We start from the raw sequence: 20,434 nt of genomic DNA, 5'->3' as shown, positions 1-20,434 counted from the left end.
TTTCACTTACTTTCCTCTTGATATTTATTACCTCCTTCCTTCTGCTGACTTTAGGTTTTGTTTGCTCATCCTTTTCTAATTCTTTAATGTGATAGGTTAGGTTGTTTATTAGAGATTATTATTCTTTTTTGAGGAAGGCCTGCATCACTATGAACTTTCCTGTGAAGAGTGCATTTGCTATATCCCATAGATTTCATGTGGTTGTGTTTTCATTGTCATTTGTACCAAAGTATTTTCAAATTTCATTTTTGATTCCATCGTTGACCCATTGGCTTTTTAGTATCATGTTTAATCTACATGCTGTCATTTTTTTCTCCTTCATTTTCTGTGGTTGATTTCTAGTTTCATGGCATTGTGGTCAGAAAAAATGCTTGAAATAATTTCTGTCCTCTTACATTTGTTGATCCCTTTTTTGTGGCCAAGTGTATGATCTATCCCAGAGAACGTTCCATGAGCTCTTGAAAAGAATGTATATTCTGTTTTGGGGAGTGTAATGTCCTAAAAATATCAACCAAGTCCAACTGTTCTTTTTTGTCATTTAGTATCTCCATTGCTTTATTGATCTTCTGGTTGGAAGGTCTGTCCAATGATGTTAGTGGGGTGTTAAAGTCTCCTACCATGATTGTGTTCCCATCAATTTCTCCCTTTATGTCCATTAGTATTTGCTTTATGTATTTAGGTGCTCCTATATTAAGTGCATATATATTAATGAGTGTAATATCCTCATGTTGTATTGCTTCTTTAATCATTATATCGTATCCTTCTTTATGGTCTTTGTTTGAAAGTTTATTTTGTCTGAAATCTGTACTGTCATTCCAACTTCTTGTCATTTCCATTTGCATGAATATCTTTTTCCTTCCTCTCACTTTCAATTTATGTGTGTCCTTCACCCTAAAGTGGGCCTCTTGCTGGCAGTGTATTTTAGGATCTTTTTTATTATCCAGTCTGCCACTCTATGTCTTTGACTGGAGCATTTAGTCCATTGACATGCATGATAATTATTGATAGATATGTGTTTATTGCCATTTTGAACTTAGTTTTACAATTGATTTGGTATTTCTTCTTCGTTCATTTCTTTTTGTTTTTCTTTTTGTGGGTTGATTATTTTCTTTTGTATTATCTTGCTTTCTTTTTGGTTTTTGTGACTCTGTTATTTGCTTTTGATTTGTGGTTACCCTGTTTTTCAAGTATATTAACCCATTAGTATGTCTGTTGGCTTTAAACTGATAGTCATATAAGGTCAAACACCTAAAAAGAATGAAAAAAGAAAAGAAATCTATATTTTCTTGCTCCCCATCCCAACTTTAACTTTAATGATTTTGATATCCTCTTTTACATATTTATTTTTATTCTGTTGCAACTCAGTTTAGTTATTGCACTTTCAATTATTCTGTTCGTCTTTCTATAGCATCCTGCTTCTTTTCTATTTAGACCTTTCAATATTTCTTTTAGCGTAGGTTTAGTATTCCTGAATTCTTTTAGTTTTTGCTTGTCTGTGAAATTCCTTCTCTCTCCTTCTATGCTAAAAATAATACTGGATAGTGTATCCTAGTTTGCAGCTTTATCTCATTCAGATCTTTGAATATATCTTGCCACTCCTTTCTGGCCTGCAATGTATGTGTTGAGAAATCAGCTGAAAGCCTCATGGGGTTTCCCTTGTAACTAACTCTTGTTTTCCTCTTGCTGCATTTAGAATCATTTCTTTATCTTTCATTTTTACCATCTTAATCATATTGTCTTGGTGTAGGTCTATTTGAGTTATTCTTGTTTTCAACCCTCTGTGCTTCTTGGACTTGAATATCTGACTCCTTCTTTAGGTTTGGGAAGTTTTCGGTCATGATTTCTTCAAATTACCTTTTCAATCCCCTTTTCTCTTTCTTCTCCTTCTGGGACCCCTATTTTCATAGGTTGGAACACTTTATATTATCCCATAGGTCCCTTATATTGCTTTCATTAGTTTTCATTTGCTTCTCTGCCTTTTGATTTCTGTTATCCTATCTTCTAAGTCACTTACTTGTCCCTCTGCATTGTCTAGTCTGCTTTTGACTGCTTTTCGTTCAGCTCTTATCTCAGGCATTGAGTTTTCTGTTTTTAAGTGGCTTATCTTGATTGTTTCAATTTCCTTTTTATAGTATTCTCTGCCTCTATTCATAGTCTCTCTTATTTCCTTCAGTGCTTTTACTACCCGCCTTTCGAAGTCATGATCTAATAGACTATTTAGGCTTATCTCATTGATCATTTTTTTTTTTTCAGAGGATTTCTCTTGTTCTTTTCAGTGGGAATAGTTCCTCTGCTTCATTATTTTACTTTTATCTCTCTGGCATGGTGGATTATGGAGTATCAGTTATCTACTGTGGTCTTGAAGGATTGTTTTTTTAAAATGTGCATTCCTGTGTACTACTGTGTGCCTTTAATAATGTTGCAAGGTCTGTTTTTAGTATGGATGGTTGCCACATCTTTCTCCCATGTATGTTGTCTGTAATCCCTTTGTTGGGGATGTGGCCTATGTTATGTTAATCAGAGCCTGCCCTGGATGTTGAGCAGGGACTCTTTTTTGTTCTGTGGTTGTCACAGCCCTGACAGGGGCTGGATCTGTCCCCCTTTTGTTGGGATGAAGGATTCCAGACCCCTTTCTGAGCTGTGGTGTGTGGTAGGCATGTTTGGAGCGCTTTAAGTATTCTTTTTTTCACACTGCCCTTGTCCCCGCTTTAGCCATCAGACTGTTCAGTGCTTTGCTCTGGTGTCGCCCAGATTCTCCACCCTCAGAGCTACCAGTGCAATTCCACTGACTTCTGGGTTGCACACCTGGATCATGGCATGCTGTTGGGTCAGTGCCATCCCCATTGCCAAATGATGCTCTTGCACTCATCTTGCTGTGCACACTGCTCATTAATCTTAGAGGCCTACACTGGGAGAGCCCCCAGCCCCACAGTAATTGTGCCATTGAGCTACCAGGTCAGCACCATCCCCAACACTGCATCTGCATACATTAGGTGGGCATTGTAGAAAATGACTGCACCAGCCCTCGCCCTTGATGAGTGCCAGAATTCTGTGCCTTGCTTGTTTAGCTTAGAGGCGTGGGTCCAAAAAAGGCACGCTAGGAGCAAAATGTTCTGCTCTGCCTGGGGCTGAAATAAATCTCAGTCCTGCCTATGAAATTTTGGAGCCCATGGGTAGAGTCAGGTTTCAACCCCACCTCCATCTGGGAGCTGTGCACCAGCAAATATGGTAGCTATGGCCAAGCCCTGCTTCTCTTCTCCAGAGAATGTGCCAGTGATGTTGCAGAGACAGAGGCCCAGCTGCATTGTGCCCCTCCCCCAGTGTGTACCAGCAGTGTTGCTGCTTTTTTTGCTTTTTTTTAATTGGTGACCAAGGCTATTCTGTTCTGTATACATTCCCAGCCATGGCCGACAGAACACTCCAGCCCCCGGGGCTCCCCTGCACAGTGGGCTCCAGCCCTCCTCCTGGCTCAGGTAGCCAATCCTGGCCCACCCTGATGGCTGGCATCTAGGGCTAGGGATTGCAGGGGCCCTTTGTGCCAGTTTCTCTCAGTTCTTTTGGTCAGTGGGCTGCTGTGTGCTCCTCCAAGCTTCAGAGGTTCCCCCTTGGGCCCTGCTGACTTCTCTGTCTGCTTCCCACTGTAAAAGCACTATTCCTCCTTTGCAGCTCCTCTCCATGGGACAAGTCCCACACACATGCCCTTTCTTTTCTTCCTTTTTTTTTTCCTACCAGATTTGTGAGGAATTTTGTCTTTTGAAGACGGCAATGTTCTGTCAAAGTTCAACTGGTGTTCTGAGTGAATGAGTAGTTACATGCATTTCTCTCTTGGTTTATTCATGGAAAAGTGTGTGCTAAGAGCATCCTTTCACTCTGCCATCTTGGCTGTTCCTCTAGACTGCTTGAAGATAGCAATTTTGATAGGTGTGAGGTGATATCTCATTGGTGCTATGATTTGCTTTCTCTGATGATGAGTAATGTTGAGTATCCTTTCATGTGCCTGCTGATCATCTGTACATCTTCTTTGGAAAAATGGCTATTAAAGATTCTGCCCGTTTGGTTTTTTTCTTTTTTAACACCTTTATTATGGTATAATTCCTGTACAGTAAACTACACATATTTCAGATGTACAGCTTGGTTAATTTTGATTGATGTATTCACCAATGAAACAACCACCACAGTCAAACTAGCTAACATTTCCATCTTTCCTCAAGAGGTGCAAATTTTGAATCTCAATTTATTCTATTCCAAACTCTTTACCCCTGATAACCATAAGTTTGTTCTTTATGTCTGTGAGTCTGTTTATATTTTGTAAATAAGTTCATTTGTGCCTCTTTTTAAAAAAATTTTTTTAGATTCCGTATGTAAGTGATATCAAATGGTATTTTTCTCTTTTCTTCTGACTTACTTCACTTAGAATGACAATCTCCAGGCCCATCAATGTTGCTGCAAATGGCATTATTTTATTCTTTTTTAATGGATGAGTAGTATTCCAACCATTGTAAATATATACCACATTTTCATATGATATATATATATCATATTTTTCCATCAAATCTGAATGAGAGCCTTTTTGGATAGAGTTTTCTTGGCTGTAAGTTTTCCCCTTTCACTACTTTAAATATATCATGCCCCTCCCTACTGGCCTGTAGAGTTTTGCTGAAAAATTAGCTGATAACCTTATGGTAATTACCTTGTATATATGTTATTTGTTATTTTTCTTTTGCTGATTTTAATATTTTCTCCTTATCCTTAATTTTTGTCAATTTGTTTACTCTGTGCCTCAGTGTGTTTCTCTTTGGGTTAGTCCTATGTGGAACTCTCTGCACTTCCTGACTTGAGTGACTCCTTTCCCATGTTAGGGAAATCTTTGACTATTGTCTCTTTGAATATTTTCTGAAGTCCTTTCTGTCTTCTCTTTCTGGGAACCCTATAATGCAAATATTAGTGTGCTTAATGTTGTCCCAGAATTCTCTTAAACTATCCTCATTTCTTTTCATTCTTTTTTCTTTTTTCTGTTCTGTGGTAGTGATTTCCACTAATCTGTCTTCTAGCTCACTGATCCAGTCTTCTGCCTCATTTAGTCTATTCTTTGTTCCTTCCAATGTATTATTCATTTCAGTAATTGTATTTTTCAATTCTGTTGGTTGTTCTTTATGTTTTCTAACTCTCTGCTAAAAACTTTTCTCTGCATATCTATACTTTTCCTGAATTCTTTGAACATCTTCACCATCATTACTCTAAACTCTTTCTCAGATCGATTGCCTGTCTCCTTATCACTTATTTCTTCTGGGATTTTATCTTGTGCTTTGGACTGGAAGATATTCCTCTGCTGCCTCATACTGTCTAACTTTCTATTCATATTTTTAGGTAGGTTTGTTACATTTTTTGACCTTGAAGAAGTGGCCATCTGTGGGAGATGTCCTATCCATCCTAGCATTATATTTCTTTCTTGTCACCCAAGGGACAGGTCCAGCCATTCATAGGGTAGAGTCTGGCCTGCATTTGTGGATTCTTTCCACAAGCTTTGGGATTATTGTTTTCTTATTTCTTTTATTTTCCCCATGGTGGATGAGGCTAGACTAGAGGCTTATGCAGGTTTCCTGGAAGGAGGAGTTGGTGCCTACTCACTGCTGGGTGGAGTGTGGTCCTAGCCCTCTGGTGGGTAGGTCCCTGTCTAGGGGCCTGCCTAGAGGTGGCTGTGGGCTCAGGAAGTCTGGTCATAGGTAGGGTTGTGTTCCCAGCCAGTATGTTTTTTGGCCTGAAGCTTCCCAGCATGTAAGCTTACAGGCTGTCGGGTGGGGCTAGGTCCTGGTGCTAATGATCCAAGCAAGATGTTAGCCTCTAGGGAACCTCATGTAGATGAACACTTCCTTAATGTCCACCACCAGTATTTATGTCCCCAGGGTGAGCCACAGCTGTCCTCTACCACCCCAGGAGGCATTCCAAAACCAGCAGGCAACTCTGGCCCAGGTTCCTATGAAGTCACTGCCTCTGCCATTGGGCCCAGCTTACACAAAATTCTGTGTGTGTGTCCCAAGAGAGTAAAGTCTCTGTTTCCCCAGTCCCATGGGGCTCCTGGCATTAAGCCCTCCTGGCATTCAAAACCGGATGTTCTGGAGACTCCTCCCCCAAATGCCAGAACCCCAGGCCGAGAAGCCTGACGTGGGGCTCAGAATTCTCACTCCTGTGGGAGAGTCACTGCAATTTAGTTATTCTTCAGCTTGTGGGTTGCCCACCTGAGATGAATGGGGCCCAGATATGTTGTAAGCATTCCCCTCCTGCTGTTCTGCTGAGGTTTCCTCTTTGTTTCCAGTTGAAGTGGAACTTTTTTTTTTTTTAACTAGGTTCCAGTTTTGTTTTGTTTTGTTTTTGATGGTTGTTTGGTAGTCAGTTGTGGTTTTGTTTCAGTCATGAGGAGAGAAAAGCGCATGGTCCTATTACTCCACCATCTTGACTGGAACCCTCAACCTGCATGGCTGCTCTGGCCTGGACCTCGGGAGTGCAGACTCTGTCCTGGGTTTGGTGTTGGGCTGGGCCTAAGCCTGCTCCAAGGCTGAACCAGTGCAGGATTTCCAGGAGGCTCCTACAAGCATCAGCTCCAGGCTTGACCCAGACATTGGCCTCCTTGTCTCCAAGGTTCTGCCCACTTTTTAAGAGGTTGTTTTTTGGATATTGAATTTTATGAGCTATTTATTTATTTTGGATATTCAGTCCTTATTAGTCATATGATTTGCAAATATTTCTTCCATTGAAGAGGATGTATTTTCATTTTTGTTGATAGTTTCTTTTTCTATGCAAGAACTTCTAAGTTTCATTCGGTTCCATTTGTTTATTTTTGCTTTTGTATACTTTGCCTTAGAAGACAGATTAAAAAATATATTGCTACAATTTATGTCAGAGTGTTCTGCAGATGTTTCCTTCTCAGAATTTTATGTTTTCACATTTTACATTTGGGTCTTTAATCCACTTTTGAGTTTATTTTTGTATATAGTGTGAGGATATGTTCTAATTTTGTATATAGTGTGAGAATATGTTCTAATTTTACTTTTTTTACATGCAGCTTTCCTGTTTTCCCAGACCCACTTATTGAACAGATTGTCTTTTCTCTATCATATATTCTGGCCTCCTTTAATTTTTTTAATTTTTAATTGACTGCAAGTTTGTGTCTATTTCTGAGGCCTCTATTCTGTTCTACTGATCTGTGTCTCTTTTTGTGCTGGTATCATACTGTTTTGAGTACTATAACTTTGTAAATAGTCTGAAGTTGGGAATGTTGATACCTTCAGCTTTGTACTTTTCATGATTGTTTTGTCTATTCAGAGTCTTTGTGGGTCTGTGTACATTTTACGATTATTTGTTCCAGTTATGTGAAATATGTCATGAATATTTTGATAGGGATTCCATTCAATCTATAGACTGCTTTGGATAGAATGAAAAATTTTAAAATATTAATTCTTCCAATCCATGAACACAAGGTCTCAAGATTTATTTGTATCATCTTTAATTTCCTACATCAATATCTTATACTTTTCAGAGCATAGGTTTTTCACCTTCTTGGTTAAATTTACTCCTAGATGTTTTAATCTTTTTGATTTGATTTTAAATGCAATTTTTTTCTTGCTTCTTCTTTCTCACAGTATATTTTTTTAGTTTATAGAAAATCAATAAACTTCTAAATATCAATATTCTATCCTGCAACTTTACTGGATTCACTTATTAGTTCTAATAGTTTTTTGGTTTGCTATATGTAATGTCATGTGATCTGTAAACAGTAACAGTTTTACTTTTCCTCTTCCTATTTGGATGCTTTTTATTTCTTTTTTTCTCTGATTACTAAGACTAAGACTTCCAATACTATATTAAATAGAAATGGTGAGAGTGGGTATCTTTGTCTTTTTCCTGATTTTAGAGGAAAAGATTTCAGCTTTTCATCAGTAAGTATGATGTTAGCTGTGAGTTTGCCGTAAATGACCTTTATTATGTTGAGATATGTTCCGTCTATACCAATTTTAAGAATTTTTATCATGAAATGATGCTGAATTTTGTCAAATTATTTTTCTGTATCTGAAATGATTATGTGATTTTTACTCTTTGTTTTGTTAGAATTGTATCCTGCAACTTTACTTATTAGATATAATAATGTGAAATTATTACTGTGGTGTATCATATTGACTGATTTGTGATGTTAAATCATCCTTGCATCCCCAGAATAAAACCTACTTCATCATAATTATGATCCTTTTATGTTTTGTTTAATTCAGTTTGCTAAAATTTTTGTTTATTTTTGCATCTATATTCATCAGAGACATTGGCCTTTATTTATTTATTTTTTGGTAGTGTCCTTATCTGGTTTTGATATCAGGATAATGGTGGCATAGTAGAATGACTTGGGGAGTGTTCCATCCACTTATGTTTTTTGGAATAATTTGAGAAGACTAGGTATTAACTCTTCTTTATATGTTTTGTAAAATTCCCCTTTGAAGCGATCTGGTCCTGGACTTTTGTTTGCTGGACATTTTTTTACTATTTTAAATTCAATTTCACTACTAGTGATCAGTCTGTTCAGATTTTCTTTTTCTTCCTGATTGAGTCTTAGAAGATTGCGTGTGTCTATAAATTTGTCCGTTTCTCTTAGAATATCCAATTTGTTGGCATAGAATTATTCATATTATTCTCTTATATTATGTATCTATTTATTTTTTTATTTGGATCTCCTCTCTTTTTTTTCTTGATAAACCTGGCTTAAAACCTATCAATTTTTTATTAAAAAAAAAAAAAGCTCTTCATTTCATTGATATTTAGAATTTTTAAAAATTTATTTTCTCTCTGATGTTAATTACTTCCATTTTTTGCTTATTTTGGGCTTTTTCCTTCATTTTCTGATTACTTTAGATGGTAGGTTAGGTTGTTTGACTTTTTTTTCCTTGAGATTGGCCCACATTGCTGTAAAATTTCCACTTTGAACTGCTTTTGCCATTTCGCATAGATTCTGGAACGCTATGTTTTTATTTTCGTGTGTCTTTTGGTACTTCCTGACTTGCACCCTAATTTATTCATTGACCCATTAGTTTTACTGCAGCATGTTCTTTAGCCTCCATGTGTTTGTGTTTTTTAACATTTTTCTTCCTATAGTTGATTTCTATTAACATACTGATGTGTTCAGGAAAAAAAAATGTTTGATGTAATTTCTATTCTCTTAAAATTTTTGAGACTTGTTTTGTGGTCTAGTATGTGTTCTATCCTGGAGAACATTCCATGTGCACTTGGAAACAATGTGTGTTTGGGGTGCAATGTTCTGCAGATCTACAAAGTCCAACTGGTTTAATGTGTCATTTAAGAACAGTTCCCTCATTCATTTTTTGTCTGGTGATCTGTCCATTGAAGTAAGTGGTATGTTTAAATCCACTACTATTATTGTATTATTGTCAGTTTCTCCCTTTATGCCTGTTAATATTTGCTTTATATATTTATTTGCTTCTAAATTATGTACATATATGTTAATGAGTGTTATATCCTCTTCTACATTTACCCATTTATCATTATACAATGACCTTTGTCTTTTGCTGTAGATTTCATTTACAGTCTATTTTGTCTGATATGGATATTGCTGATTGCTACCTCAGCTTTCTTGTCATTTCCATTTGCATGAAATATATTTTCCAACCTCTCACTTTCAGTCTGTGTGTATCTTTGGCTCTGAACTGATTTTCTTGTCTGCAGCAAATAGACGGGTCTTGTTTTGTACTCAATCATCCACCCTGTGTCTTTTGATTAGAATATTTAGTCCATTGACATTTAAATTGATTATTGATAGGTATGTATTTATTGTCATTTTGTTACTTGTTCTCTGGTTGCTTTCATAGTTCTTCTCTCATTTTTTTTTCTTATTTCAGTTTCTTCCCATGTGTTTGATGATTCTCAGGAATTTACTTTTTAACTCCAGTCCCCCATATTTTATGTTTTTGATGTCATATTTTACCTCTTTGTGTTTATCCTGTTACCGTTTGTTATTATAATTAGTTTCACGTTTTTGTTTTTGTTTTTGTTTTTGTTTTTTTGTATTTTAATCTTTATGCTAGCTTATTTAAGTGGTTCAGTCACAGCCTTCACTATATATCTGTCTTTAGTAGTGGATTTTTTTTCTATAAATTCTTAATTCTTGTAGTATTTGCTTTTCAACTTGGAGATGTTACTTTAACATTTATTTTAAGGTAGGTTTAATATTGATAAACTCTTTTAATGTTTGCTTGTCTAAAAAGTTCCTTATCTCTCATTCAATTCTAAATGGTAATCTTTCTGTTTAGAGTAACCTAGGTTCCAGGTTTTTCCCTTTCAGCAGCTTGAATATATCATGGCTCTCCCTTCTGGCCAGCAAAGTTTCCACAGAAAAATTAGCTGATAGCCTTATGGATTTTGTTTTGTTTTGTTTTACTTGCTGCCTTTCAAATCCTCTTTATCTTTGACTTTTGCCATTTTAATTGTAATATATCTTTGTGTGGGTCTGTTTGGGTTTGTCTTGTTTGGGACCCTCTATGCTTCCTGTACTTGGATTCTGTTTTCTTCCTTAGGTTTAAGAAAATTTCAGTCATACTTTCATCAAATAGATTTTTGACCACTTTCTCTCTCTTCTCTTTCTGGGACCCCTATAATGCAAGTGCTGTAATACATGTTTTCTGAGAAATCCCTTAAATTGTTCTTAGTTTTTTATTTTTCTTTTTGCTTTGAAAATGGGATGATTTCCATCATTATATTTCCCAGGTCACTTATGTGTTCTTATGTATCATAAACTCTGCTCTTAACTTCTTTAGTTTTCATTCTAGTTACTGTATTCTTCAGTCTGACTGATTCTTTTTTATATTTTCCAGTTCCTTGATGAAATTCTCACTATGTTCATCTATTTTTTTTTAAATTTAGCATTGTTATTACTAGTACTTTGAACTCTATTTGGCAAATTATTTCTGTTTCATTAGTTGTTTTCTTCAGGTATTTTCTCTTGTTTCTTTATTTGAGATGAATTCCTGTCTTCCCATTTGGTTAACTTTCACTGTCTCTGTGAAATTAGGTGAAACAATTACCTATTCTAGTTTGGACGAAGGAGTGCCCTTATGTGGGATCATCCTTACACAATAGTCTATACCCAGTCTATACAGTCTACTGCCCAGTTTATTTGGTGGGAGAGCTGACTCTGATGCAAACACAAGACATATCTTCCCCCAGGGTGTGCTAGCACCTATCACCTTGGTAGCTGGAGGAGCTAGAGCCAGAGCCAGGTGTGAGCTGGAGCTTCTCCTCTGCTCAGGAGCCAGCTCCACCTTATTGTGGGTGATGGGAGTTCTCAAGTCACTGGGGCAGAAGCCCTGATTGTCAAATTCTAGCTGACTCCACCTTCTGTAACTGTGTGCAGTCTCCCCTCCCTGCATTGGCACCCTCAGCTCAAGGGGAGCAGTGCTAGAGAAAGAGGGGCTAAAGCATGTGCTAGGCATGGGTCACAGCATGGGCTTTGGCAGTCCCACCACTAGCTAGAGTTCTTTTGATCTTCTGCCTCCATAAGCAACAGAAATGGCTGCCTTGGTCCCTTTCCAATATTGTGACAAGTCTGAGCTGGCTCTATTTCTCACAGCTATGTACCTTCCTCATCTGTGACAGCCCTCATCCTAGTGCAGAGCAACACCATGGAAAAGGGGGACCAGAACAGGCATTCAGTATGGGTCAGGGCATAAGCTGTGGTGGTCCCAGCACCAGCCAGAGTCCTAGACTGCTCCTGATCTGCCATCTCCATAAATGCCAGCAAGGCTGCTCTTGCCCTATTAAAATACAATGCTGGATCCAAGCCAGCTCCATTCTTTACAACTGCGCACTCCCTTAGCCGTGACCACCCTTGCCCTAGTGCGGAGCAAGCAGGGCCAGAGCAGGTGCTCATCACAGGCTGGGCCCATGTCAGGGCAGTTGCAGAAAACTGGCCAGAGTACCAGGCAGTTTCAATATGAACCCTTTGTCTTGGGAGTAAGTAAGCACACGCAAGCTCTTTACAAGTGGAATCTAGGTTTCTTACATCCTTACTGTAAGTACCACTGGTTTTAAGTGGACTTGTCTTCCTGGTGTCAGACCTCAGGGCTGGGCCATCTGATGTTTTTTGGACCATTCATTCTCTAGGGAGGATCTCCAAGTCCATGTAGCGCCCCCTCTCTTTTTGTGTCCCCTCCCAGGGGTGCAGTTTGATTCCAACTTGATCATTTTTCTTCCTTTCCTACTTGACTCTTTGTGGATTTGTCTTACAGCTTTGGTTGTGTAAGAATCTTTCTTGTGGTCTTCAGCTTGTTTTCACAGTGAGAATTCCTTGAATGTAGATGCATTTTTGATGTGTTCATGGGGGGAGATGAGTTCCCTGCCTTCCTACTCTACCATCCTGATCTCCCTCCTCCATCCCTTTAAATTTTGAATGACGGTGACCGCCAGTTTCCTATAAATTTTCCTTGATTGCTTGAGGATAGAACCACATAGTCTCAATCATTCCATCTAAAAATCAATACTTGTTTATCAACCAGGGAGTAGAACTTCATTTACAAGAGTTTTAAACACTGCAAGCATTTTGCCATAGGGACCAAGTCCATCTCATTGACCATTGTATTCTCAGAGCCGATTGCTAGACCTTCAGCCCTTTTGCAATGGTCTGAATGATTGTGTTCCCCCAGAATTCACTTGTTAGAATCCCAACATACAATGTTATGGTTTTAAAAGGGGAGACCTTTGGGAGGTTATTAGGTTATGAAGATGAAACCCTCATGAATAAGGTTAATGCCTTATAATAAAGATCCCACAGAGTTCCCTAGTCCCTTCCACCATGTGAGAATAAAACAAAAAGTTTGTGACTTTAGAGAGAGGGCCTTTACCTACCCATGCTGGCATGCTGATCTCAGACTCCCAGCCTTCAGAACTGTGAGGAATAGGTTTGTTGTTTGTAAGCCTCCTAGTCTGTGGTTATTTTGTTATAGCAGCCGAAACAAACTAAGACACCCATACTGAATGTACTACCTTCAATGAAGAGTTGATGGGCTGTAATTCTTATTTCATTCATATCCAGAAAATTTGATTTCATTAGAATCTGAAGATGAATTTTGTTTAAACTGCTCATTTAGAACCTTATAGGAAATACTGATTAAAGAAGGTTATGAGTTTTTCTTGATAGTTCCACAATAGTAAGTCTTAAGATCACTGCCATTTGTTGAGATCTACCCTATCTCTGATTTACTGAAGTAAAGTCTTTTCTCACTACCTCCCTTAATTATTTCTAGGTACTACAGAGTGGCACATAACTAAACATTATCAAGGAGGTTTTACAGCCCTTAGACTGCTATTACTGTGTATTATAGTCTGCTGTAATCATTCTAATGGTCTAAGATGTTGCAACTAATTTCCTCAAGGCCTGAGCATCAGAAATGTGGAAATTGAGAGTTTTATTCTGTATCCAGCCATTACCATGAAGAAGGATGTATTACTTTTCATTTCTTTACCAGTGTCAGTGCAAATCCAAGTATCAAACAAGAGTTGAACATAAAAGCTTTTAGATTACAGCAATTATTACAGATTTTACATGAGATAAAAATGTAATTGCTTCGTTTCTTTCATTCGTTCTCACCCTCAACCACTGCAACTGCATATTTTAGACCTTTCTGTTCGACTACCAGGACAGAACTAGCACACAAAGACATCGGTCATTAGACAGGGGAGCTGGAGTGTTTCTTTTCATAAGAAATGAAACGCTTGAAATTTCTCTTCCAAATGGGTCACAAAATTTCCATTGTCATTTCCATTTTTAAACTCTTTTATGTCTATGTAAACTCATGTGTTGTCTATGGAGGAATGATATTTCTAACCATTTGGATAGTTACAGAAAATGAACTAAAAGTAGCTATCCTTCACAGGCAAAGTGGTACACCTACTTTTCACTCTGCTTCCTTTTCACTCTTCCATACTCATTCACTCTTTTTAATTTTTTGAATCTCTTCTGTTTTTTTTTTTCTCAGCCCCTTCTTCTTTCCTATTTTACCTTCTACCATTGTCCCTAATTCTTTCTCTTCCTTCTCGTCAGAGTTGGTTATTTGTATATCTGTTCATCATTCTTTTTCATATGGATTCTCTCTCCTGTAGGTCCTAAGACATTTATACTTTAAAATTTACCCTGTGCTTAACAGGACATGTTTATAAGCCATTTGGCTGAGAAGGATTATTGCCCAAGCTAACAAAGATGTCCTATTGGGAGTGTCAGTCTTTTCTCTTCCACATGCTCAGAGAAGCAGTCCTCATAGGAATTCTTCCCTCATCCCCAGAATGTGGCAGACCCAGGTTTTAAGTTCTTTTACCCTTTGCTAAGTCTATGAGTTTAAACTAGATTTTAAGCTCTTTGTCATTAGTTCTTGATTTATAAAGTGGCAAGATATTAGTTCTTAACTCTTAGGATTATTGTTAAATAATAGATGCAAAATATTTTGTACAGGGTTTGGCCACATGATGAACACTCAATAAATGTTAGTTAATATTATGTTTTGCCAGCTCATATAACTCAATAACAATAACAACAACAAACAACTCAACCCAGAAATGGGCAGAAGACTTAAGCAAACATTTCTCTAATGAAAACATACAAATGGCCAATAGACACATGAAAAAACTTCCCAGTATCTCTACTTATCAGAGAAATGCAAATCAAAACTACAACAAGATATCACCTCATATCAGTCAGAATGACCATCATTACAAAGTCCACAAATGATAAATGCTGGAGAAGGTATGGAGAGAAAGCAACCCTCTTACATTGTTCATGGGAATGTAGTTTGGTGCAGCCATTATGGGAAAAAGTACGGAAATTCCTCAAAAAACTAAAAATAGACTTACCCTATGATTCAGAAATCCACTCTTGGGCATATATCTGCAGGAAACTCAAATTCAAAAAGATAAATGTGCCCCAATATTCATAGCAGCCTATATACAATAGCCAAGACATGTAAACAACCTAAATGTCCATCAACAGATGTTTGGATAAAGAAGTTGTGGTATATTTATACATATATATACAACTCAGCTACTCAGCCACAAAGAAGAATAAAATAATGCTGTTTGTGACAACACAGATGGACCTGGTGATTGTCATACTACGTGAAGTAAGCCAGAAAGAGGAAGAAAAATACCATATGATATCAATTACATGCGGAATCTAAAAAAAATGACACAAATGAACTTATTTACAAAACAGAAACAGACTCACAGACATAGAGAATAAACTTATGACTACCGGGGGGAAAGAGGTGGGATGGAGGGATAAATTGGTCTTTGGGATTTGCAGGCAGAAACTACAAAATATAAAATAGATAAACAACAAGTTTTTACTGTATAACACAAGGGACTGTATTCAATGTCTTGTAATAGCCTTCAATGAAAAAATATATATATATTCCTTTTATATATATATATGTAAAATTGAATCACTATTCTGTACCCCAGAAACCACCACATTATAAACTGACTATACTTCAATTAAAAAAATGAAAAAAATTTTTCATTTTGCTATTCTTATGTAAAATAATATGGCAGAAATTAATTTCCATTTTCCATTTCCATTAGTGCCCATTTTCTGCCAAGTTTACACAGGTATATTTCCTAGATTACCTTGCAAATGTATGACCATATAACTGCATTTGTATAGTGAAATGCAAATAGACATGTGTTTGTAGCTTCTGGGATGATCCCTGAAATAGAGGAGGAACACCATTCTTTTCCCCCTGTTCCTTCTTGCTTCCATTAGTCCTTGTATGATGGCAGAAGCTACCATTGAGACAAGAGTGAGATGGAACAAACTGATGACATCGTGGGTCCCCATAGTTGTCCTGGATTGCCTATATTTGGACCTTAAAAGTGTGAAGGTAAAATTTTTATTATGTTTAAGCTACTTTTGAAAATTACTGTATTCTTTTAATCTGTACAGTTGAATCCAATCCTTACTGAAAAAAAATTAGATTTTTCGAATCCCTGCTTCCACCTCAGGCACCCTTCCTGCTTATCTGAGGTCTTAGCATTATTCATTTTCTTGTCCGTTTGCCACATGTCCCTATTTCCTGGGGTATTTATTTTGGCTTTTGCCAATAGGGAACGTCTTAGTGTTGGCACATAACTAGTCCTTTCTGTTGGCTTTTTTTTTCTTCTTACCAATTAGCTGACTTCTAGGATTAATAGTCTGTTATAATTTCTGCTTATCTGCTTGACTTTGATCCATGTCATGCTTTGCTTGTAAGGTATGTCACAAAGTAACAGACATACCCTTGACTCTTGGGTCTTGTTGGTTTATTTGAAATTTTCCATTGACATTTCTCATATGCAACTCAAGGTCTTAGTGTCTCAATTTTTGTTTTTGAGTTTACTGTGGCCTCTTTCACATTTATCTTTTCCTTTTTAAAAAAAATGTATCACTTCTCTTTCTCTCTTTCTATTAATATTTTTTCCTGTGTGTTCTATGCTCATTAGCAACCTACGCTTTGTTACATACTCAAAATAAAATGCTGAACGTTTTCATTTACATGTATCGTATAGTGTCTTACATCGGACAGTTTCACCTTTCCCAGCACTTCTGGTGAAGGCTCTTTAGAATTAGAAAGAGAAAATTTCCACCTAATTACAGTAGTTTACATATGCAAATGTTATCAGATTTAATAATCACATTTCCCTAGAAATGATGAACAAAGCCACATGTATTTTAAGTAGATCCAGTCTTGTTGATTAAGTTACTGTCCTGAGTCATTATTTGTAAAGAAAATAATTCTAAACTGCACCTTAGCCTGCTGGTTAAGCAGACATTTCTGTGTTTAAGATGTGGGCATGGAACACCAGGTAGAAAACATTTCAGGGAAGTTTAGAGAAAATAATCACTGATCAGATATTCTTTCAATTTTAGAAAATTGTTACTTTGGCCTAAATTTCATACCTTAATAGTATGAACTCATTTACATTGAAGATAATCTTTAATATGGATTAGGAATAAGGAAATTGTAGTATCTTCTGTGATATGTAAACACTCAGGTTTAGATGAGTAAACAAAATAAAGCAAAAAAAAAAGCCTTCAATTTCTCACATGGCTTGATGAAACTTGGCTCTCCATTCATTTCTCTACAGGGAAAGAAAGTCAATTGTATTAAACAGAGCAATGGCAATTAGGGAGGACTTGATTTTAGCACTGGAATGTTGCATCGAAGAAAACCCAATAAATTTGAAAACAATGAAAAATTGAGTTCTCCAGGAAAAAGTTCAAAAGTGGATTATTCAGTGTGAATTGAGACTCATTACAATATATCATGTTTACAGTGTGTACTGGAGTTGAAAGAATACATTCCACAGATTTTCTCAATATAATTGATGCAAAAACCTAGGGAAAGGTGTAGCAAGTATACCCTTATCTCCATTATGAGGCTCAAGGAGATAAGTCACTGGGCATTACAAAGTAACAAATGAGACAAGAGAACTGAGTCCGGGTTTTCAGACTGAACCATGGCAGCTACACTGAGCAGTCAACTGAAGGAGACAGTATGCCTGGGCAGAGGGCTACCATTTGGAAAGGGGAGAGCTCCTTTTGCACAGATTTTCAGTTCAATTGGCATACCCAGAGTAATTGAACAGGATGGTCTAGTGCTCTGCCTTCTAAAATATTTAAGATTTCCTATTATTGATGCTCTTAAAAATACTGTCACTTCTGGAATCATTAGATGTGAATATTTTATCTACTTAATAGCACCTCATATTACGCTTTTGCGTTTCTTTTGAAGGCTTAAGAGTTCTCATTATACACACTCAATATAACTGATACAGGGTTTTGGAGGCAGGAAATCGGGCAATTGCTTTAATCTGGGGTATAATCAAATTTAAGAATTTAAGCATGGAATTCTACATTGCTAAAATGAATCCAGATCTCCATCTGCCCACACATCCATCTCTCACTTCTTTTTCTTTGTACCACTGAGAAGCACAAAAATTCCCTTATTCATCTTGCACATTCCCAAGAGCATACTTTTTTTTTCCTAGGGAGAATTTTATGCCCTAAAATATTGTATTCCATATATAAGACTCAAGCTTTAAAGCTTTTTACTGGAGACCCCATGGTGATAGTTAAGTAACTTTTAGGGTCATCTAGACTACCATCAGATTTTATCCTGAACCTCACTAAAAAGGCAAGGTCATAAAATACCAGAAACTCAAGTCAACAAAAACAATTTTAGATCATTCCCAGGGACACATTTTCCACCTGTTTCCCCTGCTATTTAAGGGGAGGAAGGGTCACAATTATGTCTGATTTTTGGCTGAGTACAAAGATGTTATATAATAATAGTTAAATAACAATAGTTTTCATATATTGTTTCTAATCCCCAAAGGCACCTTTTAAAGTAGGTATGGTAATACTCATTTTACTAATTTAAGTAACTCCAAACCTCTATTCATTGAAAAGATCCGGTCGAAGCTTGAGAATGAATACAATTCTGTTAATATATGTAGGACTATTCATACTTTATGTTTTCTGTCAGTTTAGGTTAGTTGTTGAAGGGATTCACTACTTTTATGTAATTTGGCTAATTATTATTATAAAATGATTCATAGAATTTTTCTCTAGGATCTTTTACGTTTACTGTATTCCAATATTGATCATTCTTGTTAAGTATCAATCACATAAATCTTTCAAGTTACCAATTTTTGGCTTTTAAAATTATCTTACTTCTTTTTACTAATTTCAGTTTTTCAATCTTTGTTTCTTTCTGTTGCTTATTTTGGTTTAAATTTGCTTGTCTTTTTAAATTATCTTAGGATGTAAACATAGACAATTGATACTAGACCTGGGTTTTTCCCTAATATTAGCATAATGCTACAACTGTACCTATACATACTGCAAAGCTGGATCCTACAAATTTTGCTATTTTGTGAGCTCATATCATTCAGTTTAAAATATTTTCAGATTTACATTGTAATTTCTTCTTTGACTCAGGTTATTTGGAAGTCTATTTTTTAAATTTCCAACATAGAAAGCTTTTATTCATTTAATTTTAAAAGTTATAAGTTAAATGTATTGTTTTTTAAAAAGCAACTCTTTATTACAATCTTTTGAAATTTATAGATACTTGTTCTATAGCCCAGTGTATGGTCTCTCAGTCAGTATTACACATGTTCTTAAAAAGAATATGTATTCTACATTTGTAAGGTGTGCTGTTCTATAAATGTCAGTTTTGTCAATGGAGTTGCTAGTATTACTCAGACTGTTTTCATCTCATTTGTCTACAAATTATATAAATAACTGAGCCATATTAGAGTCTTCAGCTATAATTATAGATTTGTCTATTTTCTTTTTAATTTTTATTTTGCTTTATGTATTTTGAGTCTCAGTTATTAGACACATACTATATATAATTGCTATGTGTTTTTGATGAATTGACCTAACACTAAGAAATAGGACTTTTTATCTTTGCTTATATACTTTTCACATTTTGCTGTTAGAAATATAGAAATATATTCCACTTTCTCATGCTTCTGATTGCACAGTATATAATTTCTACATTTCACTTTCTTGTTTGGTCTTTGTTCGTATCATTTTGTCTTTTTGTACGCTTTATTTTTAAAAATTTTTATTCAGATGTGCTATGGATATAGAAAAAAAGTAAATATAATTTCCCAAACTGAACAAGCCCATAAAAACTGGCCCCTAGATCAACAAGGAAAATGTTAGCAGCCCACAAGGCCCCCCAAGCATGTTTCAAGTCACCATCTCTCTCGAGATAATCAATATCCTGAGTTTGATGCTGTAGTTTTTCTATTTGTTGCATTTTATATAAAATGGATCATGCTGTTCATATTATCTATGATGTGTGTATCTTCTTTGTTAAACAGTATGTTTGTGAGATTCATTCATATATTGCTTTTCAGTTGTAGATATTTATTCTCGTGTCAATGTCTTATCACGTTGGTTAAATATGCTAAAAGATACTTACCCATTCTGTTATTGAAGGGCATTTGGTGATGTCCGGGTTTTGTTTGTTGTTGCTGTTGTTGTAAATAGCGTTGCTATGAACATTATTGTATGTATCTTTTGTTGAGCAATTGTTGGTAGTTCTGTTGGGTACATACCCAGAAATTGAATTGTGGTGTTATAGAAAATGTATATATTTAGTAAATGCTGTCAAAGAGTTTTCTAAAATGGTTGTACCAATTTACCCTCCCACCAGCGTGTGTGAGATTTCTGACTGCTCCCTATCTTCAAAAATGCTGGGAATTGCCTTTTTCATTTTAGTCATTCTGTACATACATGTGGGGCACCTTGTGGTTTTGATTTGCATTTTCTTAAAGACTAATGGAGTTGAGAAATTTTTTATTGATTATTGGCTATTTGAATGTCTTCTTTGGTGAAAAATTT

The sequence above is a fragment of the Camelus ferus genome, chromosome 30 (assembly GCF_009834535.1).
Source record: "Camelus ferus isolate YT-003-E chromosome 30, BCGSAC_Cfer_1.0, whole genome shotgun sequence".
NCBI classification, from domain to species: domain Eukaryota; kingdom Metazoa; phylum Chordata; class Mammalia; order Artiodactyla; family Camelidae; genus Camelus; species Camelus ferus.
This window is presented reverse-complemented; position numbering follows the sequence as displayed.